The 27,607-nt window shown below is 36.0% G+C and overlaps 21 non-coding genes across 21 annotated transcripts; all 21 read left to right on the plus strand.

Annotated features, from left to right (window-relative positions):
- Positions 1-1,093: 1,093 nt before the first annotated feature.
- Positions 1,094-1,175, plus strand: TRNAL-UAG (transfer RNA leucine (anticodon UAG)). Its single transcript has one exon. It is a non-coding gene; the product is annotated as a tRNA-Leu (tRNA).
- An 856-nt stretch (positions 1,176-2,031) lies between these two features.
- TRNAL-UAG (transfer RNA leucine (anticodon UAG)) lies at positions 2,032-2,113 on the plus strand. The gene has a single exon. It is a non-coding gene; the product is annotated as a tRNA-Leu (tRNA).
- Positions 2,114-2,970: 857 nt separating this feature from the next.
- On the plus strand, positions 2,971-3,052 carry TRNAL-UAG (transfer RNA leucine (anticodon UAG)). Its single transcript has one exon. It is a non-coding gene; the product is annotated as a tRNA-Leu (tRNA).
- An 856-nt stretch (positions 3,053-3,908) lies between these two features.
- On the plus strand, positions 3,909-3,990 carry TRNAL-UAG (transfer RNA leucine (anticodon UAG)). Its single transcript has one exon. It is a non-coding gene; the product is annotated as a tRNA-Leu (tRNA).
- Positions 3,991-4,846: 856 nt separating this feature from the next.
- Positions 4,847-4,928, plus strand: TRNAL-UAG (transfer RNA leucine (anticodon UAG)). Its single transcript has one exon. It is a non-coding gene; the product is annotated as a tRNA-Leu (tRNA).
- Positions 4,929-5,785: 857 nt separating this feature from the next.
- Positions 5,786-5,867, plus strand: TRNAL-UAG (transfer RNA leucine (anticodon UAG)). The gene has a single exon. It is a non-coding gene; the product is annotated as a tRNA-Leu (tRNA).
- Positions 5,868-6,721: 854 nt separating this feature from the next.
- Positions 6,722-6,803, plus strand: TRNAL-UAG (transfer RNA leucine (anticodon UAG)). Its single transcript has one exon. It is a non-coding gene; the product is annotated as a tRNA-Leu (tRNA).
- Positions 6,804-7,668: 865 nt separating this feature from the next.
- On the plus strand, positions 7,669-7,750 carry TRNAL-UAG (transfer RNA leucine (anticodon UAG)). Its single transcript has one exon. It is a non-coding gene; the product is annotated as a tRNA-Leu (tRNA).
- An 860-nt stretch (positions 7,751-8,610) lies between these two features.
- On the plus strand, positions 8,611-8,692 carry TRNAL-UAG (transfer RNA leucine (anticodon UAG)). Its single transcript has one exon. It is a non-coding gene; the product is annotated as a tRNA-Leu (tRNA).
- An 861-nt stretch (positions 8,693-9,553) lies between these two features.
- On the plus strand, positions 9,554-9,635 carry TRNAL-UAG (transfer RNA leucine (anticodon UAG)). The gene has a single exon. It is a non-coding gene; the product is annotated as a tRNA-Leu (tRNA).
- Positions 9,636-11,530: 1,895 nt separating this feature from the next.
- TRNAL-UAG (transfer RNA leucine (anticodon UAG)) lies at positions 11,531-11,612 on the plus strand. The gene has a single exon. It is a non-coding gene; the product is annotated as a tRNA-Leu (tRNA).
- Positions 11,613-12,470: 858 nt separating this feature from the next.
- TRNAL-UAG (transfer RNA leucine (anticodon UAG)) lies at positions 12,471-12,552 on the plus strand. The gene has a single exon. It is a non-coding gene; the product is annotated as a tRNA-Leu (tRNA).
- Positions 12,553-13,408: 856 nt separating this feature from the next.
- TRNAL-UAG (transfer RNA leucine (anticodon UAG)) lies at positions 13,409-13,490 on the plus strand. Its single transcript has one exon. It is a non-coding gene; the product is annotated as a tRNA-Leu (tRNA).
- Positions 13,491-14,348: 858 nt separating this feature from the next.
- On the plus strand, positions 14,349-14,430 carry TRNAL-UAG (transfer RNA leucine (anticodon UAG)). Its single transcript has one exon. It is a non-coding gene; the product is annotated as a tRNA-Leu (tRNA).
- An 859-nt stretch (positions 14,431-15,289) lies between these two features.
- Positions 15,290-15,371, plus strand: TRNAL-UAG (transfer RNA leucine (anticodon UAG)). The gene has a single exon. It is a non-coding gene; the product is annotated as a tRNA-Leu (tRNA).
- An 861-nt stretch (positions 15,372-16,232) lies between these two features.
- On the plus strand, positions 16,233-16,314 carry TRNAL-UAG (transfer RNA leucine (anticodon UAG)). The gene has a single exon. It is a non-coding gene; the product is annotated as a tRNA-Leu (tRNA).
- A 2,833-nt stretch (positions 16,315-19,147) lies between these two features.
- TRNAL-UAG (transfer RNA leucine (anticodon UAG)) lies at positions 19,148-19,229 on the plus strand. Its single transcript has one exon. It is a non-coding gene; the product is annotated as a tRNA-Leu (tRNA).
- Positions 19,230-20,087: 858 nt separating this feature from the next.
- TRNAL-UAG (transfer RNA leucine (anticodon UAG)) lies at positions 20,088-20,169 on the plus strand. The gene has a single exon. It is a non-coding gene; the product is annotated as a tRNA-Leu (tRNA).
- A 2,833-nt stretch (positions 20,170-23,002) lies between these two features.
- On the plus strand, positions 23,003-23,084 carry TRNAL-UAG (transfer RNA leucine (anticodon UAG)). The gene has a single exon. It is a non-coding gene; the product is annotated as a tRNA-Leu (tRNA).
- Positions 23,085-23,942: 858 nt separating this feature from the next.
- TRNAL-UAG (transfer RNA leucine (anticodon UAG)) lies at positions 23,943-24,024 on the plus strand. The gene has a single exon. It is a non-coding gene; the product is annotated as a tRNA-Leu (tRNA).
- Positions 24,025-26,697: 2,673 nt separating this feature from the next.
- Positions 26,698-26,779, plus strand: TRNAL-UAG (transfer RNA leucine (anticodon UAG)). Its single transcript has one exon. It is a non-coding gene; the product is annotated as a tRNA-Leu (tRNA).
- Positions 26,780-27,607: the final 828 nt, after the last annotated feature.

Consider the following 27,607-nt stretch of genomic DNA (forward strand, 5'->3'; position numbering starts at 1 on the left):
AAAGGGATAGAATTCTATAATTACTGTTAGTTTGTGATCTATGAAATGTGTACGTTAGTACAGAATTTGGGTTTAAATACCACGAATAATAAATCTAGAAATTAATTTCAAAATAATTGGATTTGTTCCTGGGCAATGTCTGCTACGAAAATGTCAGGTAGCGTGGCCGAGCGGTCTAAGGCGCAGGTTTTAGGCACCAGTCATTTCGATGGCGTGGGTTCGAATCCCACCACTGCCAGAATGACGATAATTTTACAAAATTTGCATTTATCTGAGCATAACTCTGTTCCATTGTTTACTGATATGCACATGTCTCATTCGTACGTTGAATTCAACAAATATTCATTGCAAGTAACTGCGGAATGCACACCGTCTGGTCGCTACAACTAAACTTGCCTCATGGATCTTTGTTTAATTTCAATATTCGCGAAAAGAGAGGTGAACTTGCACGAATTACAAAGAATAATAATTATACAATTTCATAGCTCGCGCGAGGCATCATTGTCACAAATAACGTTAACATTTTTACACGATTCTCAAAAAATGAAAAATACAATTACAAGAACCCTCCCTCTCGTTTGCAAGCCTCAAACTACGTCATGTCTTTGAGCCAAATCTGGGCAGATAGGGTAGATTGGGATGCATCTCTTTGAAATATAAGAATATAGTTTTAAGATAATAATTGGAGTGTTTCATAGATTGAGGGTCATTTTGGTTTTATTTTTTGGTTTCTTGAGCCTTGCGTTTTCAGTCTGAACTCTCCACAGTCACTATTTGTTAATCACAGGAAACCAACAAAACAGTTTGATGTGACATAACACATTATACCAATATATGACAAATTTAGTTTGTAAATAGGTATACAATGTTTACAAAATGTTGTGAAAGGGATGTATATTTTCTTATTTGGGCTTTTTGGAAAAGGGTTGGGAAACTGAAAGGGATAGAATTCTATAATTACTGTTAGTTTGTGATCTATGAAATGTGTACGTTAGTACAGAATTTGGGTTTAAATACCACGAATAATAAATCTAGAAATTAATTTCAAAATAATTGGATTTGTTCCTGGGCAATGTCTGCTACGAAAATGTCAGGTAGCGTGGCCGAGCGGTCTAAGGCGCAGGTTTTAGGCACCAGTCATTTCGATGGCGTGGGTTCGAATCCCACCGCTGCCAGAATGACGATAATTTTACAAAATTTGCATTTATCTGAGCATAACTCTGTTCCATTGTTTACTGATATGCACATGTCTCATTCGTACGTTGAATTCAACAAATATTCATTGCAAGTAACTGCGGAATGCACACCGTCTGGTCGCTACAACTAAACTTGCCTCGTGGATCTTTGTTTAATTTCAATATTCGCGGTAAAGAGAGGTGAGCTTGTACGATTCACAAGAAATAATAATTATACGATTTCATAGCTCGCGCGAGGCATCATTGTCACAAATAACGTTAACATATTTACACGATTCTCAAAAAATAAAAAATACAATTACAAGAACCCTCCCTCTCGTTTGCAAGCCTCAAACTACGTCATGTCTTTGAGCCAAATCTGGGCAGATAGGGTAGATTGGGGTGCATCTCTTTGAAATACAAGAATATAGTTTTAAGATAATAATTGGAGTGTTTCATAGATTGAGGGTCATTTTGGTTTCGTTTTTTGGTTTCTTGAGCCTTGCGTTTTCAGTCTGAACTCTCCACAGTCAGTATTTGTTAATCACAGGAAACCAACAAAACAGTTTGATGTGACATAACACATTATACCAATATATGACAAATTTAGTTTGTAAATAGGTATACAATGTTTACAAAATGTTGTGAAAGGGATGTATATTTTCTTATTTGGGCTTTTTGGAAAAGGGTTGGGAAACTGAAAGGGATAGAATTCTGAAGTTACTGTTAGTTTGTGATCTATGAAATGTGTACGTTAGTACAGAATTTGGGTTTAAATACCACGAATAATAAATCTAGAAATTAATTTCAAAATAATTGGATTTGTTCCTGGGCAATGTCTGCTACGAAAATGTCAGGTAGCGTGGCCGAGCGGTCTAAGGCGCTGGTTTTAGGCACCAGTCATTTCGATGGCGTGGGTTCGAATCCCACCGCTGCCAGAATGACGACAATTTTACAAAATTTGCATTTATCTGAGCATAACTCTGTTCCGTTGTTTACTGATATGCACATGTCTCATTCGTACGTTGAATTCAACAAATATTCATTGCAAGTAACTGAGGAATGCACACCGTCTGGTCGCTACAACTAAACTTGCCTCGTGGATCTTTGTTTAATTTCAATATTCGCGGTAAAGAGAGGTGAGCTTGTACGATTCACAAGAAATAATAATTATACGATTTCATAGCTCGCGCGAGGCATCATTGTCACAAATAACGTTAACAATATTTACACGATTCTCAAAAAATAAAAAATACAATTACAAGAACCCAGCCTCTCGTTTGCAAGCCTCAAACTACGTCATGTCTTTGAGCCAAATCTGGGCAGATAGGGTAGATTGGGATGCATCTCTTTGAAATATAAGAATATAGTTTTAAGATAATAATTGGAGTGTTTCATAGATTGAGGGTCATTTTGGTTTTATTTTTTGGTTTCTTGAGCCTTGCGTTTTCAGTCTGAACTCTCCACAGTCAGTATTTGTTAATCACAGGAAACCAACAAAACAGTTTGATGTGACATAACACATTATACCAATATATGACAAATTTAGTTTGTAAATAGGTATACAATGTTTACAAAATGTTGTGAAAGGGATGTATATTTTCTTATTTGGGCTTTTTGGAAAAGGGTTGGGAAACTGAAAGGGATAGAATTCTGAAATTACTGTTAGTTTGTGATCTATGAAATGTGTACGTTAGTACAGAATTTGGGTTTAAATACCACGAATAATAAATCTAGAAATTAATTTCAAAATAATTGGATTTGTTCCTGGGCAATGTCTGCTACGAATATGTCAGGTAGCGTGGCCGAGCGGTCTAAGGCGCTGGTTTTAGGCACCAGTCTTTTCGATGGCGTGGGTTCGAATCCCACCGCTGCCAGAATGACGATAATTTTACAAAATTTGCATTTATCTGAGCATAACTCTGTTCCATTGTTTACTGATATGCACATGTCTCATTCGTACGTTGAATTCAACAAATATTCATTGCAAGTAACTGCGGAATGCACACCGTCTGGTCGCTACAACTAAACTTGCCTCGTGGATCTTTGTTTAATTTCAATATTCGCGGTAAAGAGAGGTGAGCTTGTACGATTCACAAGAAATAATAATTATACGATTTCATAGCTCGCGCGAGGCATCATTGTCACAAATAACGTTAACATATTTACACGATTCTCAAAAAATAAAAAATACAATTACAAGAACCCTCCCTCTCGTTTGCAAGCCTCAAACTACGTCATGTCTTTGAGCCAAATCTGGGCAGATAGGGTAGATTGGGGTGCATCTCTTTGAAATATAAGAATATACTTTTACGATAATAATTGGAGTGTTTCATAGATTGAGGGTCATTTTGGTTTTGTTTTTTGGTTTCTTGAGCCTTGCGTTTTCAGTCTGAACTCTCCACAGTCAGTATTTGTTAATCACAGGAAACCAACAAAACAGTTTGATGTGACATAACACATTATACCAATATATGACAAATTTAGTTTGTAAATAGGTATACAATGTTTACAAAATGTTGTGAAAGGGATGTATATTTTCTTATTTGGGCTTTTTGGAAAAGGGTTGGGAAACTGAAAGGGATAGAATTCTGAAGTTACTGTTAGTTTGTGATCTATGAAATGTGTACGTTAGTACAGAATTTGGGTTTAAATACCACGAATAATAAATCTAGAAATTAATTTCAAAATAATTGGATTTGTTCCTGGGCAATGTCTGCTACGAAAATGTCAGGTAGCGTGGCCGAGCGGTCTAAGGCGCTGGTTTTAGGCACCAGTCATTTCGATGGCGTGGGTTCGAATCCCACCGCTGCCAGAATGACGATAATTTTACAAAATTTGCATTTATCTGAGCATAACTCTGTTCCGTTGTTTACTGATATGCACATGTCTCATTCGTACGTTGAATTCAACAAATATTCATTGCAAGTAACTGCGGAATGCACACCGTCTGGTCGCTACAACTAAACTTGCCTCGTGGATCTTTGTTTAATTTCAATATTCGCGGTAAAGAGAGGTGAGCTTGTACGATTCACAAGAAATAATAATTATACGATTTCATAGCTCGCGCGAGGCATCATTGTCACAAATAACGTTAACATATTTACACGATTCTCAAAAAATAAAAAATACAATTACAAGAACCCTCCCTCTCGTTTGCAAGCCTCAAACTACGTCATGTCTTTGAGCCAAATCTGGGCAGATAGGGTAGATTGGGATGCATCTCTTTGAAATATAAGAATATAGTTTTAAGATAATAATTGGAGTGTTTCATAGATTGAGGGTCATTTTGGTTTTATTTTTTGGTTTCTTGAGCCTTGCGTTTTCAGTCTGAACTCTCCACAGTCAGTATTTGTTAATCACAGGAAACCAACAAAACAGTTTGATGTGACATAACACATTATACCAATATATGACAAATTTAGTTTGTAAATAGGTATACAATGTTTACAAAATGTTGTGAAAGGGATGTATATTTTCTTATTTGGGCTTTTTGGAAAAGGGTTGGGAAACTGAAAGGGATAGAATTCTGAAATTACTGTTAGTTTGTGATCTATGAAATGTGTACGTTAGTACAGAATTTGGGTTTAAATACCACGAATAATAAATCTAGAAATTAATTTCAAAATAATTGGATTTGTTCCTGGGCAATGTCTGCTACGAAAATGTCAGGTAGCGTGGCCGAGCGGTCTAAGGCGCTGGTTTTAGGCACCAGTCATTTCGATGGCGTGGGTTCGAATCCCACCGCTGCCAGAATGACGATAATTTTACAAAATTTGCATTTATCTGAGCATAACTCTGTTCCGTTGTTTACTGATATGCACATGTCTCATTCGTACGTTGAATTCAACAAATATTCATTGCAAGTAACTGCGGAATGCACACCGTCTGATCGGTACAACTAAACGTGCCTCATGGATCTTTGTTTAATTTCAATATTCGCGAAAAGAGAGGTGAACTTGCACGAATTACAAAGAATAATAATTATACGATTTCATAGCTCGCGCGAGGCATCATTGTCACAAATAACGTTAACATATTTACACTATTCTCAAAAATAAAAAATACAATTACAAGAACCCCCTTTCGCGTTTGCAATCCTCAAACTACGTCATGTGGTTGAGCCAAATCTGGGCAGATAGGGTAGATTGGTGTGCATCTCTTTGAAATATAGGAATATAGTGTTAAGATAATAATTGGAGTGTTTCATAGATTGAGGGTCATTTTGGTTTTGTTTTTTGGTTTCTTGAGCTGTTCGTTTTCATTCTGAACTCTCTACAGTCAGTATTTGCTAATGAAAGGAAACCAAAAAAAAAACAGTTTGATGTGACATAACACATTATACCAATATATGACAAATTTAGTTTGTAAATAGGTATACATTTTTGATAAAATTTTGTGAAAGAGATGTATAATTTCTTATTTGAGCTTTTTGGAAAAGGGTTGGGAAACTGAAAGGGATAGAATTCTGAAATTACTGTTAGTTTGTGATCTATGAAATGTGTACGTTAGTACAGAATTTGGGTTTAAATACCACGAATATTAAATCTAGAAATTAATTTCAAAATAATTGGATTTGTTCCTGGGCAATGTCTGCTACGAAAATGTCAGGTAGCGTGGCCGAGCGGTCTAAGGCGCTGGTTTTAGGCACCAGTCATTTCGATGGCGTGGGTTCGAATCCCACCGCTGCCAGATAGACGATAATTTTACAAAATTTGCATTTATCTGAGCATAACTCTGTTCCGTTGTTTACTGATATGCACATGTCTCATTCGTACGTTGAATTCAACAAATATTCATTGCAAGTAACTGAAGAATGCACACCGTCTGATCGGTACAACTAAACTTGCCTCGTGGATCTTTGTTTAATTTCAATGTTCGCGAAAAGAGAGGTGAACTTGCACGATTCACAAGAAATAATAATAATACGATTTCATAGCTCGCCGGAGGCATCATTGTCACAAATAACGTTAACATATTTACACGATTCTCAAAAATAAAAAATACAATTACAAGAACCCCCTTTCTCGTTTGCAATCCTCAAACTACGTCATGTGGTAGAGCCAAATCTGGGCAGATAGGGTAGATTGGTGTGCATCTCTTTGAAATATAGGAATATAGTGTTAAGATAATAATTGGAGTGTTTCATAGATTGAGGGTTATATTGTTTTTGTTTTTTGGTTTCTTGAGCCTTGCGTTTTCAGTCTGAACTCTCCACAGGCAGTATTTGTTAATCAAAGGAAACCAAAAAAACTGTTTGATGTGACATAACACATTATACCAATATATGACAAATTTAGTTTGTAAATAGGTATACATTTTTTATAAAATTTTGTGAAAGGGATGTATATTTTCTTATTTGGGCTTTTTGGAAAAGGGTTGGGAAACTGAAAGGGATAGAATTCTGAAATTACTGTTAGTTTGTGATCTATGAAATGTGTACGTTAGTACAGAATTTGGGTTTAAATACCACGAATATTAAATCTAGAAATTAATTTCAAAATAATTGGATTTGTTCCTGGGCAATGTCTGCTACGAAAATGTCAGGTAGCGTGGCCGAGCGGTCTAAGGCGCTGGTTTTAGGCACCAGTCATTTCGATGGCGTGGGTTCGAATCCCACCGCTGCCAGATTGACGATAATTTTACAAAATTTGCATTTATCTGAGCATAACTCTGTTCCGTTGTTTACTGATATGCACATGTCTCATTCATACGTTGAATTCAACAAATATTCATTGCAAGTAACTGCGGAATGCACACCGTCTGATAGGTACAACTAAACTTGCCTCGTGGATCTTTGTTTAATTTCAATATTCGCGGTAAAGAGAGGTGAGCTTGTACGATTCACAAGAAATAATAATAATAATACGATTTCATAGCTCGCGCGAGGCATCATTGTCACAAATAACGTTAACATATTTACACGATTCTCAAAAATAAAAAATACAATTACAAGAACCCCCTTTCTCGTTTGCAATCCTCAAACTACGTCATGTGGTTGAGCCAAATCTGGGCAGATAGGGTAGATTGGTGTGCATCTCTTTGAAATATAGGAATATAGTGTTAAGATAAGAATTGGAGTGTTTCATAGATTGAGGGTCATTTTGGTTTTGTTTTTTGGTTTCTTGAGCTGTTCGTTTTCAGTCTGAACTCTCTACAGTCAGTATTTGCTAATGAAAGGAAACCAAAAAAAAAAAAAACAGTTTGATGTGACATAACACATTATACCAATATATGACAAATTTAGTTTGTAAATAGGTATACATTTTTTATAAAATTTTGTGAAAGGGATGTATATTTTCTTATTTGGGCTTTTTGGAAAAGGGTTGGGAAACTGAAAGGGATAGAATTCTGAAATTACTGTTAGTTTGTGATCTATGAAATGTGTACGTTAGTACAGAATTTGGGTTTAAATACCACGAATATTAAATCTAGAAATTAATTTCAAAATAATTGGATTTGTTCCTGGGCAATGTCTGCTACGAAAATGTCAGGTAGCGTGGCCGAGCGGTCTAAGGCGCTGGTTTTAGGCACCAGTCATTTCGATGGCGTGGGTTCGAATCCCACCGCTGCCAGATTGACGATAATTTTACAAAATTTGCATTTATCTGAGCATAAACCTGTTCCGTTGTTTACTGATATGCACATGTCTCATTCGTACGTTGAATTCAACAAATATTCATTGCAAGTAACTGCGGAATGCACACCGTCTGATCGGTACAACTAAACTTGCCTCGTGGATCTTTGTTTAATTTCAATATTCGCGGTAAAGAGAGGTGAGCTTGTACGATTCACAAGAAATAATAATTATACGATTTCATAGCTCGCGCGAGGCATCATTGTCACAAATAACGTTAACATATTTGCACGATACTGAAAAATAAAAAATACAATTACAAGAACCCCCTTTCTCGTTTGCAATCCTCAAACTACGTCATGTGGTTGAGCCAAATCTGGGCAGATAGGGTAGATTGGTGTGCATCTCTTTGAAATATAGAAAAATAGTGTTAAGATAATAATTGGAGTGTTTCATAGATTGAGGGTCATTTTGGTTTTGTTTTTTGGTTTCTTGAGCCTTGCGTTTTCAGTCTGAACTCTCTACAGTCAGTATTTGCTAATGAAAGGAAACCAAACAAAAAAAACAGTTTGATGTGACATAACACATTATACCAATATATGACAAATTTAGTTTGTAAATAAATATACATTTTTTATAAAATTTTGTGAAAGGGATGTATACTTTCTTATTTGAGCTTTTTGGAAAAGGGTTGGGAAACTGAAAGGGATAGAATTCTGAAGTTACTGTTAGTTTGTGATCTATGAAATGTGTACGTTAGTACAGAATTTGGGTTTAAATACCACGAATAATAAATCTAGAAATTAATTTCAAAATAATTGGATTTGTTCCTGGGCAATGTCTGCTACGAAAATGTCAGGTAGCGTGGCCGAGCGGTCTAAGGCGCTGGTTTTAGGCACCAGTCATTTCGATGGCGTGGGTTCGAATCCCACCGCTGCCAGAATGACGATAATTTTACAAAATTTGCATTTAACTGAGCATAACTCTGTTCCGTTGTTTACTGATATGCACATGTCTCATTCGTACGTTGAATTCAACAAATATTCATTGCAAGTAACTGCGGAATGCACACCGTCTGATCGGTACAACTAAACGTGCCTCGTGGATTTTTATTTAATTTCAATATTCGCGAAAAGAGAGGTGAACTAGCACGAATTACAAAGAATAATAATTATATGATTTCATAGCTCGCGCGAGGCATCATTGTCACAAATAACGTTAACATATTTACACTATTCTCAAAAATAAAAAAATACAATTACAAGAACCCCCTTTCGCGTTTGCAATCCTCAAACTACGTCATGTGGTTGAGCCAAATCTGGGCAGATAGGGTAGATTGGTGTGCATCTCTTTGAAATATAGGAATATAGTGTTAAGATAATAATTGGAGTGTTTCATAGATTGGGGGTCATTTTGGTTTTGTTTTTTGGTTTCTTGAGCTGTTCGTTTTCAGTCTGAACTCTCTACAGTCAGTATTTGCTAATGAAAGGAAACCAAAAAAAAAAAAACAGTTTGATGTGACATAACACATTATACCAATATATGACAAATTTAGTTTGTAAATAGGTATACATTTTTGATAAAATTTTGTGAAAGAGATGTATACTTTCTTATTTGAGCTTTTTGGAAAAGGGTTGGGAAACTGAAAGGGATAGAATTCTGAAGTTACTGTTAGTTTGTGATCTATGAAATGTGTACGTTAGTACAAAATTTGGGTTTAAATACCACGAATAATAAATCTAGAAATTAATTTCAAAATAATTGGATTTGTTCCTGGGCAATGTCTGCTACGAAAATGACAGGTAGCGTGGCCGAGCGGTCTAAGGCGCTGGTTTTAGGCACCAGTCATTTCGATGGCGTGGGTTCGAATCCCACCGCTGCCAGAATGACGATAATTTTACGAAATTTGCATTTATCTGAGCATAACTCTGTTCCGTTGTGTCCTGATATGCACATGTCTCATTCGTACGTTGAATTCAACAAATATTCATTGCAAGTAACTGCGGAATGCACACCGTCTGATCGGTACAACTAAACTTGCCTCGTGAATCTTTGTTTAATTTCAATATTCGCGGAAAAGAGAGGTGAACTTGCACGAATCACTGCCAGATTGACGATAATTTTACAAAATTTGCATTTATCAGAGCATAACTCTGCTTCGTTGATTACTGATATTCACATGTCTCATTCGTACGTTGAATACAACAAATATTCATTGCAAGTAACTGCGGAATCCACACCGTCTGATTGGTACAACTAAACGTGCCTCGTGGATCTTTGTTTAATTTCAATATTCGCGGAAAAGAGAGGTGAACTTGCACGAATCACTGCCAGATTGACGATAATTTTACGAAATTTGCATTTATCTGAGCATAACTCTGTTCCGTTGTTTACTGATATGCACATGTCTCATTCGTACGTTAAATTCAACAAATATTCATTGCAAGTAACTGCGGAATGCACACCGTCTGATCGGTACAACTAAACGTGCCTCGTGGATCTTTGTTTAATTTCAATATTCGCGGAAAAGAGAGGTGAACTTGCACGAATAACTGCCAGATTGACGATAATTTTACGAAATTTGCATTTATCTGAGCATAACTCTGTTCCGTGGTTTACTGATATGAAAATGTCTCATTCGTACGTTAAATGCAACAAATATTCATTGCAAGTAACTGCGGAATGCACACCGTTTGATCGGTACAACTAAACTTGCCTCGTGGATCTTTGTTTAATTTCAATATTCGCGGAAAAGAGAGGTGAGCTTGTACGATTCACAAGAAATAATAATTATACGATTTCATAGCTCGCGCGAGGCATCATTGTCACAAATACCGTTAATATATTTACACGATTCTCAAAAAATAAAAAATACAATTACATGAACCCCCTTTCGCGTTTGCAATCCTCAAACTACGTCATGTGGTTGAGCCAAATCTGGGCAGATAGGGTAGATTGGGGTGCATCTCTTTGAAATATAGGAATATAGTTTTAAGATAATAATTGGAGTGTTTCATAGATTGAGGGTCATTTTGGTTTTGTTTTTTGGTTTCTTGAGCCTTGCGTTTTCAGTCTGAACTCTCCACAGTCAGTATTTGTTAATCAAAGGAAACCAACAAACAGAGGTGAGCTTGTACGATTCACAAGAAATAATAATTATACGATTTCATAGCTCGCGCGAGGCATCATTGTCACAAATAAGGTTAACATATTTACACTATTCTCAAAAATAAAAATACAATTACAAGAACCCTCCCTCTCGTTTGCAAGCCTCAAACTACGTCATGTCGTTGAGCCAAATCTGGGCAGATAGGGTAGTTTGGGGTGCATCTCTTTGAAATATAGGAATATAGTTTTAAGATAAAAATTGGAGTGTTTCATAGATTGAGGGTCATTTTAGTTTTGTTTTTTGGTTTCTTGAGCCTTGCGTTTTCAGTCTGAACTCTCCACAGTCAGTATTTGTTAATCAAAGGAAACCAACAAAACAGTTTGATGTGACATAACACATTATACCAATATATGACAAATTTAGTTTGTAAATAGGTATACATTTTTTATAAAATTTTGTGAAAGGGATGTATATTTTCCTATATGGGTTTTTTGGAAAAAGGTTGGGAAACTGAAAGGGATAGAATTCTGAAGTTACTGTTAGTTTGTGATCTATGAAATGTGTACATTAGTACAGAATTTGGGTTTAAATACCACGAATAATGAATCTAGAAATTAATTTCAAAATAATTGTATTTGTTCCTGGGCAATGTCTGCTACCAAAATGTCAGGTAGCGTGGCCGAGCGGTCTAAGGCGCTGGTTTTAGGCACCAGTCATTTCGATGGCGTGGGTTCGAATCCCACCGCTGCCAGATAGACGATAATTTTACGAAATTTGCATTTATCTGAGCATAACTCTGTTCCGTTGTTTACTGATATGCACATGTCTCATTCGTACGTTAAATTCAACAAATATTCATTGCAAGTAACTGCGGAATGCACACCGTCTGATCGGTACAACTAAACGTGCCTCGTGGATCTTTGTTTAATTTCAATATTCGCGGTAAAGAGAGGTGAGCTTGTACGATTCACAAGAAATAATAATAATACGATTTCATAGCTCGCGCGAGGCATCATTGTCACAAATAACGTTAACATATTTACACGATTCTCAAAAATAAAAAATACAATTACAAAAAACTCCTTTCTCGTTTGCAATCCTCAAACTACGTCATGTGGTTGAGCCAAATCTGGGCAGATAGGGTAGATTGGTGTGCATCTCTTTGAAATATAGGAATATAGTTTTAAGACAATAATTGGAGTGTTTCATAGATTGAGGGTCATTTTGGTTTTGTTTTTTGGTTTCTTGAGCCTTGCGTTTTCAGTCTGAACTGTCTACAGTCAGTATTTGCTAATGAAAGGAAACCCCCCAAAAAACAGTTTGATGTGACATAACACATTATACCAATATATGACAAATTTAGTTTGTAAATAGTTATACATTTTTTATAAAATTTTGTGAAAGGGATGTATACTTTCTTATTTGAGCTTTTTGGAATAGGGTTGGGAAACTGAAAGGGATAGAATTCTGAAATTACTGTTAGTTTGTGATCTATGAAATGTGTACGTTAGTACAGAATTTGGGTTTAAATACCACGAATAATAAATCTAGAAATTAATTTCAAAATAATTGGATTTGTTCCTGGGCAATGTCTCCTACGAAAATGTCAGGTAGCGTGGCCGAGCGGTCTAAGGCGCTGGTTTTAGGCACCAGTCATTTCGATGGCGTGGGTTCGAATCCCACCGCTGCCAGAATGACGATAATTTTACAAAATTTGCATTTATCTGAGCATAACTCTGTTCCGTTGTTTACTGATATGCACATGTCTCATTCGTACGTTGAATTCAACAAATATTCATTGCAAGTAACTGCGGAATGCACACCGTCTGGTCGCTACAACTAAACTTGCCTCGTGGATCTTTGTTTAATTTCAATATTCGCGGTAAAGAGAGGTGAGCTTGTACGATTCACAAGAAATAATAATTATACGATTTCATAGCTCGCGCGAGGCATCATTGTCACAAATAACGTTAACATATTTACACGATTCTCAAAAAATAAAAAATACAATTACAAGAACCCTCCCTCTCGTTTGCAAGCCTCAAACTACGTCATGTCGTTGAGCCAAATCTGGGCAGATAGGGTAGTTTGGGGTGCATCTCTTTGAAATATAGGAATATAGTTTTAAGAAAAAAATTGGAGTGTTTCATAGATTGAGGGTCATTTTAGTTTTGTTTTTTGGTTTCTTGAGCCTTGCGTTTTCAGTCTGAACTCTCCACAGTCAGTATTTGTTAATCAAAGGAAACCAACAAAACAGTTTGATGTGACATAACACATTATACCAATATATGACAAATTTAGTTTGTAAATAGGTATACATTTTTTATAAAATTTTGTGAAAGGGATGTATATTTTCCTATATGGGTTTTTTGGGAAAAGGTTGGGAAACTGAAAGGGATAGAATTCTGAAGTTACTGTTAGTTTGTGATCTATGAAATGTGTACATTAGTACAGAATTTGGGTTTAAATACCACGAATAATGAATCTAGAAATTAATTTCAAAATAATTGTATTTGTTCCTGGGCAATGTCTGCTACCAAAATGTCAGGTAGCGTGGCCGAGCGGTCTAAGGCGCTGGTTTTAGGCACCAGTCATTTCGATGGCGTGGGTTCGAATCCCACCGCTGCCAGATAGACGATAATTTTACGAAATTTGCATTTATCTGAGCATAACTCTGTTCCGTTGTTTACTGATATGCACATGTCTCATTCGTACGTTAAATTCAACAAATATTCATTGCAAGTAACTGCGGAATGCACACCGTCTGATCGGTACAACTAAACGTGCCTCGTGGATCTTTGTTTAATTTCAATATTCGCGGTAAAGAGAGGTGAGCTTGTACGATTCACAAGAAATAATAATAATACGATTTCATAGCTCGCGCGAGGCATCATTGTCACAAATAACGTTAACATATTTACACGATTCTCAAAAATAAAAAATACAATTACAAAAAACTCCTTTCTCGTTTGCAATCCTCAAACTACGTCATGTGGTTGAGCCAAATCTGGGCAGATAGGGTAGATTGGTGTGCATCTCTTTGAAATATAGGAATATAGTTTTAAGACAATAATTGGAGTGTTTCATAGATTGAGGGTCATTTTGGTTTTGTTTTTTGGTTTCTTGAGCCTTGCGTTTTCAGTCTGAACTGTCTACAGTCAGTATTTGCTAATGAAAGGAAACCCCCCAAAAAACAGTTTGATGTGACATAACACATTATACCAATATATGACAAATTTAGTTTGTAAATAGTTATACATTTTTTATAAAATTTTGTGAAAGGGATGTATACTTTCTTATTTGAGCTTTTTGGAATAGGGTTGGGAAACTGAAAGGGATAAAATTCTGAAATTACTGTTAGTTTGTGATCTATGAAATGTGTACGTTAGTACAGAATTTGGGTTTAAATACCACGAATAATAAATCTAGAAATTAATTTCAAAATAATTGGATTTGTTCCTGGGCAATGTCTCCTACGAAAATGTCAGGTAGCGTGGCCGAGCGGTCTAAGGCGCTGGTTTTAGGCACCAGTCATTTCGATGGCGTGGGTTCGAATCCCACCGCTGCCAGAATGACGATAATTTTACAAAATTTGCATTTATCTGAGCATAACTCTGTTCCGTTGTTTACTGATATGCACATGTCTCATTCGTACGTTGAATTCAACAAATATTCATTGCAAGTAACTGCGGAATGCACACCGTCTGATCGGTACAACTAAACGTGCCTCATGGATCTTTGTTTAATTTCAATATTCGCGAAAAGAGATGTGAACTTGCATGAATTACAAAGAATAATAATTATACGATTTCATAGCTCGCGCGAGGCATCATTGTCACAAATAACGTTAACATATTTACACGATTCTCAAAAAATAAAAAATACAATTACAAGAACCCTCCCTCTCGTTTGCAAGCCTCAAACTACGTCATGTCTTTGAGCCAAATCTGGGCAGATAGGGTAGATTGGGGTGCATCTCTTTGAAATATAAGAATATAGTTTTAAGATAATAATTGGAGTGTTTCATAGATTGGGGGTCATTTTGGTTTTGTTTTTTGGTTTCTTGAGCTGTTCGTTTTCAGTCTGAACTCTCTACAGTCAGTATTTGCTAATGAAAGGAAACCAAAAAAAAAAACAGTTTGATGTGACATAACACATTATACCAATATATGACAAATTTAGTTTGTAAATAGGTATACATTTTTTATAAAATTTTGTGAAAGGGATGTATACTTTCTTATTTGAGCTTTTTGGAAAAGGGTTGGGAAACTGAAAGGGATAGAATTCTGAAGTTACTGTTAGTTTGTGATCTATGAAATGTGTACGTTAGTACAGAATTTGGGTTTAAATACCACGAATAATAAATCTAGAAATTAATTTCAAAATAATTGGATTTGTTCCTGGGCAATGTCTGCTACGAAAATGTCAGGTAGCGTGGCCGAGCGGTCTAAGGCGCTGGTTTTAGGCACCAGTCATTTCGATGGCGTGGGTTCGAATCCCAACGCTGCCAGAATGACGATAATTTTACAAAATTTGCATTTAACTGAGCATAACTCTGTTCCGTTGTTTACTGATATGCACATGTCTCATTCGTACGTTGAATTCAACAAATATTCATTGCAAGTAACTGCGGAATGCACACCGTCTGATCGGTACAACTAAACGTGCCTCGTGGATTTTTATTTAATTTCAATATTCGCGAAAAGAGAGGTGAACTAACACGAATTACAAAGAATAATAATTATATGATTTCATAGCTCGCGCGAGGCATCATTGTCACAAATAACGTTAACATATTTACACTATTCTCAAAAATAAAAAAATACAATTACAAGAACCCCCTTTCGCGTTTGCAATCCTCAAACTACGTCATGTGGTTGAGCCAAATCTGGGCAGATAGGGTAGATTGGTGTGCATCTCTTTGAAATATAGGAATATAGTGTTAAGATAATAATTGGAGTGTTTCATAGATTGGGGGTCATTTTTGTTTTGTTTTTTGGTTTCTTGAGCTGTTCGTTTTCAGTCTGAACTCTCTACAGTCAGTATTTGCTAATGAAAGGAAACCAAAAAAAACAAAACAGTTTGATGTGACATAACACATTATACCAATATATGACAAATTTAGTTTGTAAATAGGTATACATTTTTGATAAAATTTTGTGAAAGAGATGTATACTTTCTTATTTGAGCTTTTTGGAAAAGGGTTGGGAAACTGAATGGGATAGAATTCTGAAGTTACTGTTAGTTTGTGATCTATGAAATGTGTACGTTAGTACAGAATTTGGTTTTAAATACCACGAATAATAAATCCAGAAATTAATTTCAAAATAATTGGATTTGTTCCTGGGCAATGTCTGCTACGAAAATGTTAGGTAGCGTGGCCGAGCGGTCTAAGGCGCTGGTTTTAGGCACCAGTCATTTCGATGGCGTGGGTTCGAATCCCACCGCTGCCAGAATGACGATAATTTTACAAAATTTGCATTTATCTGAGCATAACTCTGTTCCGTTGTTTACTGATATGCACATGTCTCATTCGTACGTTGAATTCAACAAATATTCATTGCAAGTAACTGCGGAATGCACACCGTCTGGTCGCTACAACTAAACTTGCCTCGTGGATCTTTGTTTAATTTCAATATTCGCGGTAAAGAGTGGTGAGCTTGTACGATTCACAAGAAATAATAATTATACGATTTCATAGCTCGCGCGAGGCATCATTGTCACAAAGAACGCTAACATATTTACACGATTCTCAAAAAATAAAAAATACAATTACAAGAACCCCCCCTCTCGTTTGCAAGCGTCAAACTACGTCATGTCGTTGAGCCAAATCTGGGCAGATAGGGTAGATTGGGGTGCATCTCTTTGAAATATAGGAATATAGTTTTAAGATAATAATTGGAGTGTTTCATAGATTGAGGGTCATTTTGGTTTTGTTTTTTTGTTTCTTGAGCCTTGCGTTTTCAGTCTGAACTCTCTACAGTCAGTATTTGTTAATCAAAGGAAACCAACAAAACAGTTTGATGTGACATAACACATTATACCAATATATGACAAATTTAGTTTGTAAATAGGTATACATTTTTTACAAAATTGTGTGAAAGGGATGTATATTTTCTTATTTGGTTTTTTTGGAAAAGGGTTGGGAAACTGAAAGGGATAGAATTCTGAAGTTACTGTTAGTTTGTGATCTATGAAATGTGTACATTAGTACAGAATTTGGGTTTAAATACCACGAATAATAAATCTAGAAATTAATTCAAAAATAATTGGATTTGTTCCTGGGCAATGTCTGCTACCAAAATGTCGGGTAGCGTGGTCGAGTCGTCTAAGGCGCTGGTTTTAGGCACCAGTCATTTCGACTGGCGTGGGTTCCAATCCCACCGCTGCCAGATAGACGATAATTTTACGAAATTTGCATTTATCTGAGCATAACTCTGTTCCGTTATTTACTGATATGCACATGTCTCATTCGTACGTTGAATTCAACAAATATTCATTGCAAGTAACTGCGGAATGCACACCGTCTGATCGGTACAACTAAACTTGCCTCGTGAATCTTTGTTTAATTTCAATATTCGCGGAAAAGAGGTGAACTTGCACGAATCACTGCCAGATTGACGATAATTTTACAAAATTTGCATTTATCAGAGCATAACTCTGCTCCGTTGATTACTGATATTCACATGTCTCATTCGTACGTTGAATACAACAAATATTCATTGCAAGTAACTGCGGAATCCACACCGTCTGATTGGTACAACTAAACGTGCCTCGTGGATCTTTGTTTAATTTCAATATTCGCGGAAAAGAGAGGTGAACTTGCACGAATCACTGCCAGATTGACGATAATTTTACGAAATTTGCATTTATCTGAGCATAACTCTGTTCCGTTGTTTACTGATATGCACATGTCTCATTCGTACGTTAAATTCAACAAATATTCATTGCAAGTAACTGCGGAATGCACACCGTCTGATCGGTACAACTAAACGTGCCTCGTGGATCTTTGTTTAATTTCAATATTCGCGGAAAAGAGAGGTGAACTTGCACGAATAACTGCCAGATTGACGATAATTTTACGAAATTTGCATTTATCTGAGCATAACTCTGTTCCGTTGTTTACTGATATGAAAATGTCTCATTCGTACGTTAAATTCAACAAATATTCATTGCAAGTAACTGCGGAATGCACACCGTTTGATCGGTACAACTAAACTTGCCTCGTGGATCTTTGTTTAATTTCAATATTCGCGGAAAAGAGAGGTGAGCTTGTACGATTCACAAGAAATAATAATTATACGATTTCATAGCTCGCGCGAGGCATCATTGTCACAAATACCGTTAATATATTTACACGATTCTCAAAAAATAAAAAATACAATTACAAGAACCCCCTTTCGCGTTTGCAATCCTCAAACTACGTCATGTGGTTGAGCCAAATCTGGGCAGATAGGGTAGATTGGGGTGCATCTCTTTGAAATATAGGAATATAGTTTTAAGATAATAATTGGAGTGTTTCATAGATTGAGGGTCATTTTGGTTTTGTTTTTTGGTTTCTTGAGCCTTGCGTTTTCAGTCTGAACTCTCCACAGTCAGTATTTGTTAATCAAAGGAAACCAACAAACAGAGGTGAGCTTGTACGATTCACAAGAAATAATAATTATACGATTTCATAGCTCGCGCGAGGCATCATTGTCACAAATAAGGTTAACATATTTACACTATTCTCAAAAATAAAAAATACAATTACAAGAACCCTCCCTCTCGTTTGCAAGCCTCAAACTACGTCATGTCGTTGAGCCAAATCTGGGCAGATAGGGTAGTTTGGGGTGCATCTCTTTGAAATATAGGAATATAGTTTTAAGATAAAAATTGGAGTGTTTCATAGATTGAGGGTCATTTTAGTTTTGTTTTTTGGTTTCTTGAGCCTTGCGTTTTCACTCTGAACTCTCCACAGTCAGTATTTGTTAATCAAAGGAAACCAACAAAACAGTTTGATGTGACATAACACATTATACCAATATATGACAAATTTAGTTTGTAAATAGGTATACATTTTTTATAAAATTTTGTGAAAGGGATGTATATTTTCTTATATGGGTTTTTTGGAAAAAGGTTGGGAAACTGAAAGGGATAGAATTCTGAAGTTACTGTTAGTTTGTGATCTATGAAATGTGTACATTAGTACAGAATTTGGGTTTAAATACCACGAATAATGAATCTAGAAATTAATTTCAAAATAATTGTATTTGTTCCTGGGCAATGTCTGCTACCAAAATGTCAGGTAGCGTGGCCGAGCGGTCTAAGGCGCTGGTTTTAGGCACCAGTCATTTCGATGGCGTGGGTTCGAATCCCACCGCTGCCAGATAGACGATAATTTTACAAAATTTGCATTTATCTGAGCATAACTCTGTTCCGTTGTTTACTGATATGCACATGTCTCATTCGTACGTTGAATTCAACAAATATTCATTGCAAGTAACTACGGAATGCACACCGTCTGATCGGTACAACTAAACGTGCCTCGTGGATCTTTGTTTAATTTCAATATTCGCGGTAAAGAGAGGTGAGCTTGTACGATTCACAAGAAATAATAATAATACGATTTCATAGCTCGCGCGAGGCATCATTGTCACAAATAACGTTAACATATTTACACGATTCTCAAAAATAAAAAATACAATTACAAAAAACTCCTTTCTCGTTTGCAATCCTCAAACTACGTCATGTGGTTGAGCCAAATCTGGGCAGATAGGGTAGATTGGTGTGCATCTCTTTGAAATATAGGAATATAGTTTTAAGACAATAATTGGAGTGTTTCATAGATTGAGGGTCATTTTGGTTTTGTTTTTTGGTTTCTTGAGCCTTGCGTTTTCAGTCTGAACTGTCTACAGTCAGTATTTGCTAATGAAAGGAAACCCCCCAAAAAACAGTTTGATGTGACATAACACATTATACCAATATATGACAAATTTAGTTTGTAAATAGTTATACATTTTTTATAAAATTTTGTGAAAGGGATGTATACTTTCTTATTTGAGCTTTTTGGAATAGGGTTGGGAAACTGAAAGGGATAGAATTCTGAAATTACTGTTAGTTTGTGATCTATGAAATGTGTACGTTAGTACAGAATTTGGGTTTAAATACCACGAATAATAAATCTAGAAATTAATTTCAAAATAATTGGATTTGTTCCTGGGCAATGTCTCCTACGAAAATGTCAGGTAGCGTGGCCGAGCGGTCTAAGGCGCTGGTTTTAGGCACCAGTCATTTCGATGGCGTGGGTTCGAATCCCACCGCTGCCAGATAGACGATAATTTTACGAAATTTGCATTTATCTGAGCATAACTCTGTTCCGTTGTTTACTGATATGCACATGTCTCATTCGTACGTTGAATTCAACAAATATTCATTGCAAGTAACTGCGGAATGCACACCGTCTGGTCGCTACAACTAAACTTGCCTCGTGGATCTTTGTTTAATTTCAATATTCGCGGTAAAGAGAGGTGAGCTTGTACGATTCACAAGAAATAATAATTATACGATTTCATAGCTCGCGCGAGGCATCATTGTCACAAATAACGTTAACATATTTACACGATTCTCAAAAAATAAAAAATACAATTACAAGAACCCTCCCTCTCGTTTGCAAGCGTCAAACTACGTCATGTCGTTGAGCCAAATCTGGGCAGATAGGGTAGATTGGGGTGCATCTCTTTGAAATATAGGAATATAGTTTTAAGATAATAATTGGAGTGTTTCATAGATTGAGGGTCATTTTGGTTTTGTTTTTTTGTTTCTTGAGCCTTGCGTTTTCAGTCTGAACTCTCTACAGTCAGTATTTGTTAATCAAAGGAAACCAACAAAACAGTTTGATGTGACATAACACATTATACCAATATATGACAAATTTAGTTTGTAAATAGGTATACATTTTTTACAAAATTGTGTGAAAGGGATGTATATTTTCTTATTTGGTTTTTTTGGAAAAGGGTTGGGAAACTGAAAGGGATAGAATTCTGAAGTTACTGTTAGTTTGTGATCTATGAAATGTGTACATTAGTACAGAATTTGGGTTTAAATACCACGAATAATAAATCTAGAAATTAATTCAAAAATAATTGGATTTGTTCCTGGGCAATGTCTGCTACCAAAATGTCGGGTAGCGTGGTCGAGTCGTCTAAGGCGCTGGTTTTAGGCACCAGTCATTTCGACTGGCGTGGGTTCCAATCCCACCGCTGCCAGATAGACGATAATTTTACGAAATTTGCATTTATCTGAGCATAACTCTGTTCCGTTATTTACTGATATGCACATGTCTCATTCGTACGTTGAATTCAACAAATATTCATTGCAAGTAACTGCGGAATGCACACCGTCTGATCGGTACAACTAAACTTGCCTCGTGAATCTTTGTTTAATTTCAATATTCGCGGAAAAGAGGTGAACTTGCACGAATCACTGCCAGATTGACGATAATTTTACAAAATTTGCATTTATCAGAGCATAACTCTGCTCCGTTGATTACTGATATTCACATGTCTCATTCGTACGTTGAATACAACAAATATTCATTGCAAGTAACTGCGGAATCCACACCGTCTGATTGGTACAACTAAACGTGCCTCGTGGATCTTTGTTTAATTTCAATATTCGCGGAAAAGAGAGGTGAACTTGCACGAATCACTGCCAGATTGACGATAATTTTACGAAATTTGCATTTATCTGAGCATAACTCTGTTCCGTTGTTTACTGATGTGCACATGTCTCATTCGTACGTTAAATTCAACAAATATTCATTGCAAGTAACTGCGGAATGCACACCGTCTGATCGGTACAACTAAACGTGCCTCGTGGATCTTTGTTTAATTTCAATATTCGCGGAAAAGAGAGGTGAACTTGCACGAATAACTGCCAGATTGACGATAATTTTACGAAATTTGCATTTATCTGAGCATAACTCTGTTCCGTTGTTTACTGATATGAAAATGTCTCATTCGTACGTTAAATTCAACAAATATTCATTGCAAGTAACTGCGGAATGCACACCGTTTGATCGGTACAACTAAACTTGCCTCGTGGATCTTTGTTTAATTTCAATATTCGCGGAAAAGAGAGGTGAGCTTGTACGATTCACAAGAAATAATAATTATACGATTTCATAGCTCGCGCGAGGCATCATTGTCACAAATACCGTTAATATATTTACACGATTCTCAAAAAATAAAAAATACAATTACAAGAACCCCCTTTCGCGTTTGCAATCCTCAAACTACGTCATGTGGTTGAGCCAAATCTGGGCAGATAGGGTAGATTGGGGTGCATCTCTTTGAAATATAGGAATATAGTTTTAAGATAATAATTGGAGTGTTTCATAGATTGAGGGTCATTTTGGTTTTGTTTTTTGGTTTCTTGAGCCTTGCGTTTTCAGTCTGAACTCTCCACAGTCAGTATTTGTTAATCAAAGGAAACCAACAAACAGAGGTGAGCTTGTACAATTCACAAGAAATAATAATTATACGATTTCATAGCTCGCGCGAGGCATCATTGTCACAAATAAGGTTAACATATTTACACTATTCTCAAAAATAAAAAATACAATTACAAGAACCCTCCCTCTCGTTTGCAAGCCTCAAACTACGTCATGTCGTTGAGCCAAATCTGGGCAGATAGGGTAGTTTGGGGTGCATCTCTTTGAAATATAGGAATATAGTTTTAAGATAAAAATTGGAGTGTTTCATAGATTGAGGGTCATTTTAGTTTTGTTTTTTGGTTTCTTGAGCCTTGCGTTTTCACTCTGAAATCTCCACAGTCAGTATTTGTTAATCAAAGGAAACCAACAAAACAGTTTGATGTGACATAACACATTATACCAATATATGACAAATTTAGTTTGTAAATAGGTATACATTTTTTATAAAATTTTGTGAAAGGGATGTATATTTTCTTATATGGGTTTTTTGGAAAAAGGTTGGGAAACTGAAAGGGATAGAATTCTGAAGTTACTGTTAGTTTGTGATCTATGAAATGTGTACATTAGTACAGAATTTGGGTTTAAATACCACGAATAATGAATCTAGAAATTAATTTCAAAATAATTGTATTTGTTCCTGGGCAATGTCTGCTACCAAAATGTCAGGTAGCGTGGCCGAGCGGTCTAAGGCGCTGGTTTTAGGCACCAGTCATTTCGATGGCGTGGGTTGGAATCCCACCGCTGCCAGATAGACGATAATTTTACGAAATTTGCATTTATCTGAGCATAACTCTGTTCCGTTGTTTACTGATATGCACATGTCTCATTCGTACGTTGAATTCAACAAATATTCATTGCAAGTAACTGCGGAATGCACACCGTCTGATCGGTACAACTAAACGTGCCTCGTGGATCTTTGTTTAATTTCAATATTCGCGGTAAAGAGAGGTGAGCTTGTACGATTCACAAGAAATAATAATAATACGATTTCATAGCTCGCGCGAGGCATCATTGTCACAAATAACGTTAACATATTTACACGATTCTCAAAAATAAAAAATACAATTACAAAAAACTCCTTTCTCGTTTGCAATCCTCAAACTACGTCATGTGGTTGAGCCAAATCTGGGCAGATAGGGTAGATTGGTGTGCATCTCTTTGAAATATAGGAATATAGTTTTAAGACAATAATTGGAGTGTTTCATAGATTGAGGGTCATTTTGGTTTTGTTTTTTGGTTTCTTGAGCCTTGCGTTTTCAGTCTGAACTGTCTACAGTCAGTATTTGCTAATGAAAGGAAACCCCCCAAAAAACAGTTTGATGTGACATAACACATTATACCAATATATGACAAATTTAGTTTGTAAATAGTTATACATTTTTTATAAAATTTTGTGAAAGGGATGTATACTTTCTTATTTGAGCTTTTTGGAATAGGGTTGGGAAACTGAAAGGGATAGAATTCTGAAATTACTGTTAGTTTGTGATCTATGAAATGTGTACGTTAGTACAGAATTTGGGTTTAAATACCACGAATAATAAATCTAGAAATTAATTTCAAAATAATTGGATTTGTTCCTGGGCAATGTCTCCTACGAAAATGTCAGGTAGCGTGGCCGAGCGGTCTAAGGCGCTGGTTTTAGGCACCAGTCATTTCGATGGCGTGGGTTCGAATCCCACCGCTGCCAGATTGACGATAATTTTACAAAATTTGCATTTATCTGAGCATAACTCTGTTCCGTTGTTTACTGATATGCACATGTCTCATTCGTACGTTGAATTCAACAAATATTCATTGTAAGTAACTGCGGAATGCACACCGTCTGATCGGTACAACTAAACGTGCCTCATGGATCTTTGTTTAATTTCAATATTCGCGAAAAGAGATGTGAACTTGCATGAATTACAAAGAATAATAATTATACGATTTCATAGCTCGCGCGAGGCATCATTGTCACAAATAACGTTAAAATAAAGTGTTTCATAGATTGAGGGTCATTTTGGTTTTGTTTTTTTGTTTCTTGAGCCTTGCGTTTTCAGTCTGAACTCTCTACAGTCAGTATTTGTTAATCAAAGGAAACCAACAAAACAGTTTGATGTGACATAACACATTATACCAATATATGACAAATTTAGTTTGTAAATAGGTATACATTTTTTACAAAATTGTGTGAAAGGGATGTATATTTTCTTATTTGGTTTTTTTGGAAAAGGGTTGGGAAACTGAAAGGGATAGAATTCTGAAGTTACTGTTAGTTTGTGATCTATGAAATGTGTACATTAGTACAGAATTTGGGTTTAAATACCACGAATAATAAATCTAGAAATTAATTCAAAAATAATTGGATTTGTTCCTGGGCAATGTCTGCTACCAAAATGTCGGGTAGCGTGGTCGAGTCGTCTAAGGCGCTGGTTTTAGGCACCAGTCATTTCGACTGGCGTGGGTTCCAATCCCACCGCTGCCAGATAGACGATAATTTTACGAAATTTGCATTTATCTGAGCATAACTCTGTTCCGTTATTTACTGATATGCACATGTCTCATTCGTACGTTGAATTCAACAAATATTCATTGCAAGTAACTGCGGAATGCACACCGTCTGATCGGTACAACTAAACTTGCCTCGTGAATCTTTGTTTAATTTCAATATTCGCGGAAAAGAGAGGTGAACTTGCACGAATCACTGCCAGATTGACGATAATTTTACAAAATTTGCATTTATCAGAGCATAACTCTGCTTCGTTGATTACTGATATTCACATGTCTCATTCGTACGTTGAATACAACAAATATTCATTGCAAGTAACTGCGGAATCCACACCGTCTGATTGGTACAACTAAACGTGCCTCGTGGATCTTTGTTTAATTTCAATATTCGCGGAAAAGAGAGGTGAACTTGCACGAATCACTGCCAGATTGACGATAATTTTACGAAATTTGCATTTATCTGAGCATAACTCTGTTCCGTTGTTTACTGATATGCACATGTCTCATTCGTACGTTAAATTCAACAAATATTCATTGCAAGTAACTGCGGAATGCACACCGTCTGATCGGTACAACTAAACGTGCCTCGTGGATCTTTGTTTAATTTCAATATTCGCGGAAAAGAGAGGTGAACTTGCACGAATAACTGCCAGATTGACGATAATTTTACGAAATTTGCATTTATCTGAGCATAACTCTGTTCCGTTGTTTACTGATATGAAAATGTCTCATTCGTACGTTAAATTCAACAAATATTCATTGCAAGTAACTGCGGAATGCACACCGTTTGATCGGTACAACTAAACTTGCCTCGTGGATCTTTGTTTAATTTCAATATTCGCGGAAAAGAGAGGTGAGCTTGTACGATTCACAAGAAATAATAATTATACGATTTCATAGCTCGCGCGAGGCATCATTGTCACAAATACCGTTAATATATTTACACGATTCTCAAAAAATAAAAAATACAATTACAAGAACCCCCTTTCGCGTTTGCAATCCTCAAACTACGTCATGTGGTTGAGCCAAATCTGGGCAGATAGGGTAGATTGGGGTGCATCTCTTTGAAATATAGGAATATAGTTTTAAGATAATAATTGGAGTGTTTCATAGATTGAGGTTCATTTTGGTTTTGTTTTTTGGTTTCTTGAGCCTTGCGTTTTCAGTCTGAACTCTCCACAGTCAGTATTTGTTAATCAAAGGAAACCAACAAACAGAGGTGAGCTTGTACGATTCACAAGAAATAATAATTATACGATTTCATAGCTCGCGCGAGGCATCATTGTCACAAATAAGGTTAACATATTTACACTATTCTCAAAAATAAAAAATACAATTACAAGAACCCTCCCTCTCGTTTGCAAGCCTCAAACTACGTCATGTCGTTGAGCCAAATCTGGGCAGATAGGGTAGTTTGGGGTGCATCTCTTTGAAATATAGGAATATAGTTTTAAGATAAAAATTGGAGTGTTTCATAGATTGAGGGTCATTTTAGTTTTGTTTTTTGGTTTCTTGAGCCTTGCGTTTTCACTCTGAACTCTCCACAGTCAGTATTTGTTAATCAAAGGAAACCAACAAAACAGTTTGATGTGACATAACACATTATACCAATATATGACAAATTTAGTTTGTAAATAGGTATACATTTTTTATAAAATTTTGTGAAAGGGATGTATATTTTCTTATATGGGTTTTTTGGAAAAAGGTTGGGAAACTGAAAGGGATAGAATTCTGAAGTTACTGTTAGTTTGTGATCTATGAAATGTGTACATTAGTACAGAATTTGGGTTTAAATACCACGAATAATGAATCTAGAAATTAATTTCAAAATAATTGTATTTGTTCCTGGGCAATGTCTGCTACCAAAATGTCAGGTAGCGTGGCCGAGCGGTCTAAGGCGCTGGTTTTAGGCACCAGTCATTTCGATGGCGTGGGTTCGAATCCCACCGCTGCCAGATAGACGATAATTTTACGAAATTTGCATTTATCTGAGCATAACTCTGTTCCGTTGTTTACTGATATGCACATGTCTCATTCGTACGTTGAATTCAACAAATATTCATTGCAAGTAACTGCGGAATGCACACCGTCTGATCGGTACAACTAAACGTGCCTCGTGGATCTTTGTTTAATTTCAATATTCGCGGTAAAGAGAGGTGAGCTTGTACGATTCACAAGAAATAATAATAATACGATTTCATAGCTCGCGCGAGGCATCATTGTCACAAATAACGTTAACATATTTACACGATTCTCAAAAATAAAAAATACAATTACAAAAAACTCCTTTCTCGTTTGCAATCCTCAAACTACGTCATGTGGTTGAGCCAAATCTGGGCAGATAGGGTAGATTGGTGTGCATCTCTTTGAAATATAGGAATATAGTTTTAAGACAATAATTGGAGTGTTTCATAGATTGAGGGTCATTTTGGTTTTGTTTTTTGGTTTCTTGAGCCTTGCGTTTTCAGTCTGAACTGTCTACAGTCAGTATTTGCTAATGAAAGGAAATCCCCCCAAAAAACAGTTTGATGTGACATAACACATTATACCAATATATGACAAATTTAGTTTGTAAATAGTTATACATTTTTTATAAAATTTTGTGAAAGGGATGTATACTTTCTTATTTGAGCTTTTTGGAAAAGGGTTGGGAAACTGAAAGGGATAGAATTCTGAAATTACTGTTAGTTTGTGATCTATGAAATGTGTACGTTAGTACAGAATTTGGGTTTAAATACCACGAATAATAAATCTAGAAATTAATTTCAAAATAATTGGATTTG

The sequence above is a fragment of the Saccoglossus kowalevskii genome, chromosome 13 (genome assembly GCF_978046115.1).
Source record: "Saccoglossus kowalevskii chromosome 13, keSacKowa6.1, whole genome shotgun sequence".
NCBI lineage: Eukaryota > Metazoa > Hemichordata > Enteropneusta > Harrimaniidae > Saccoglossus > Saccoglossus kowalevskii.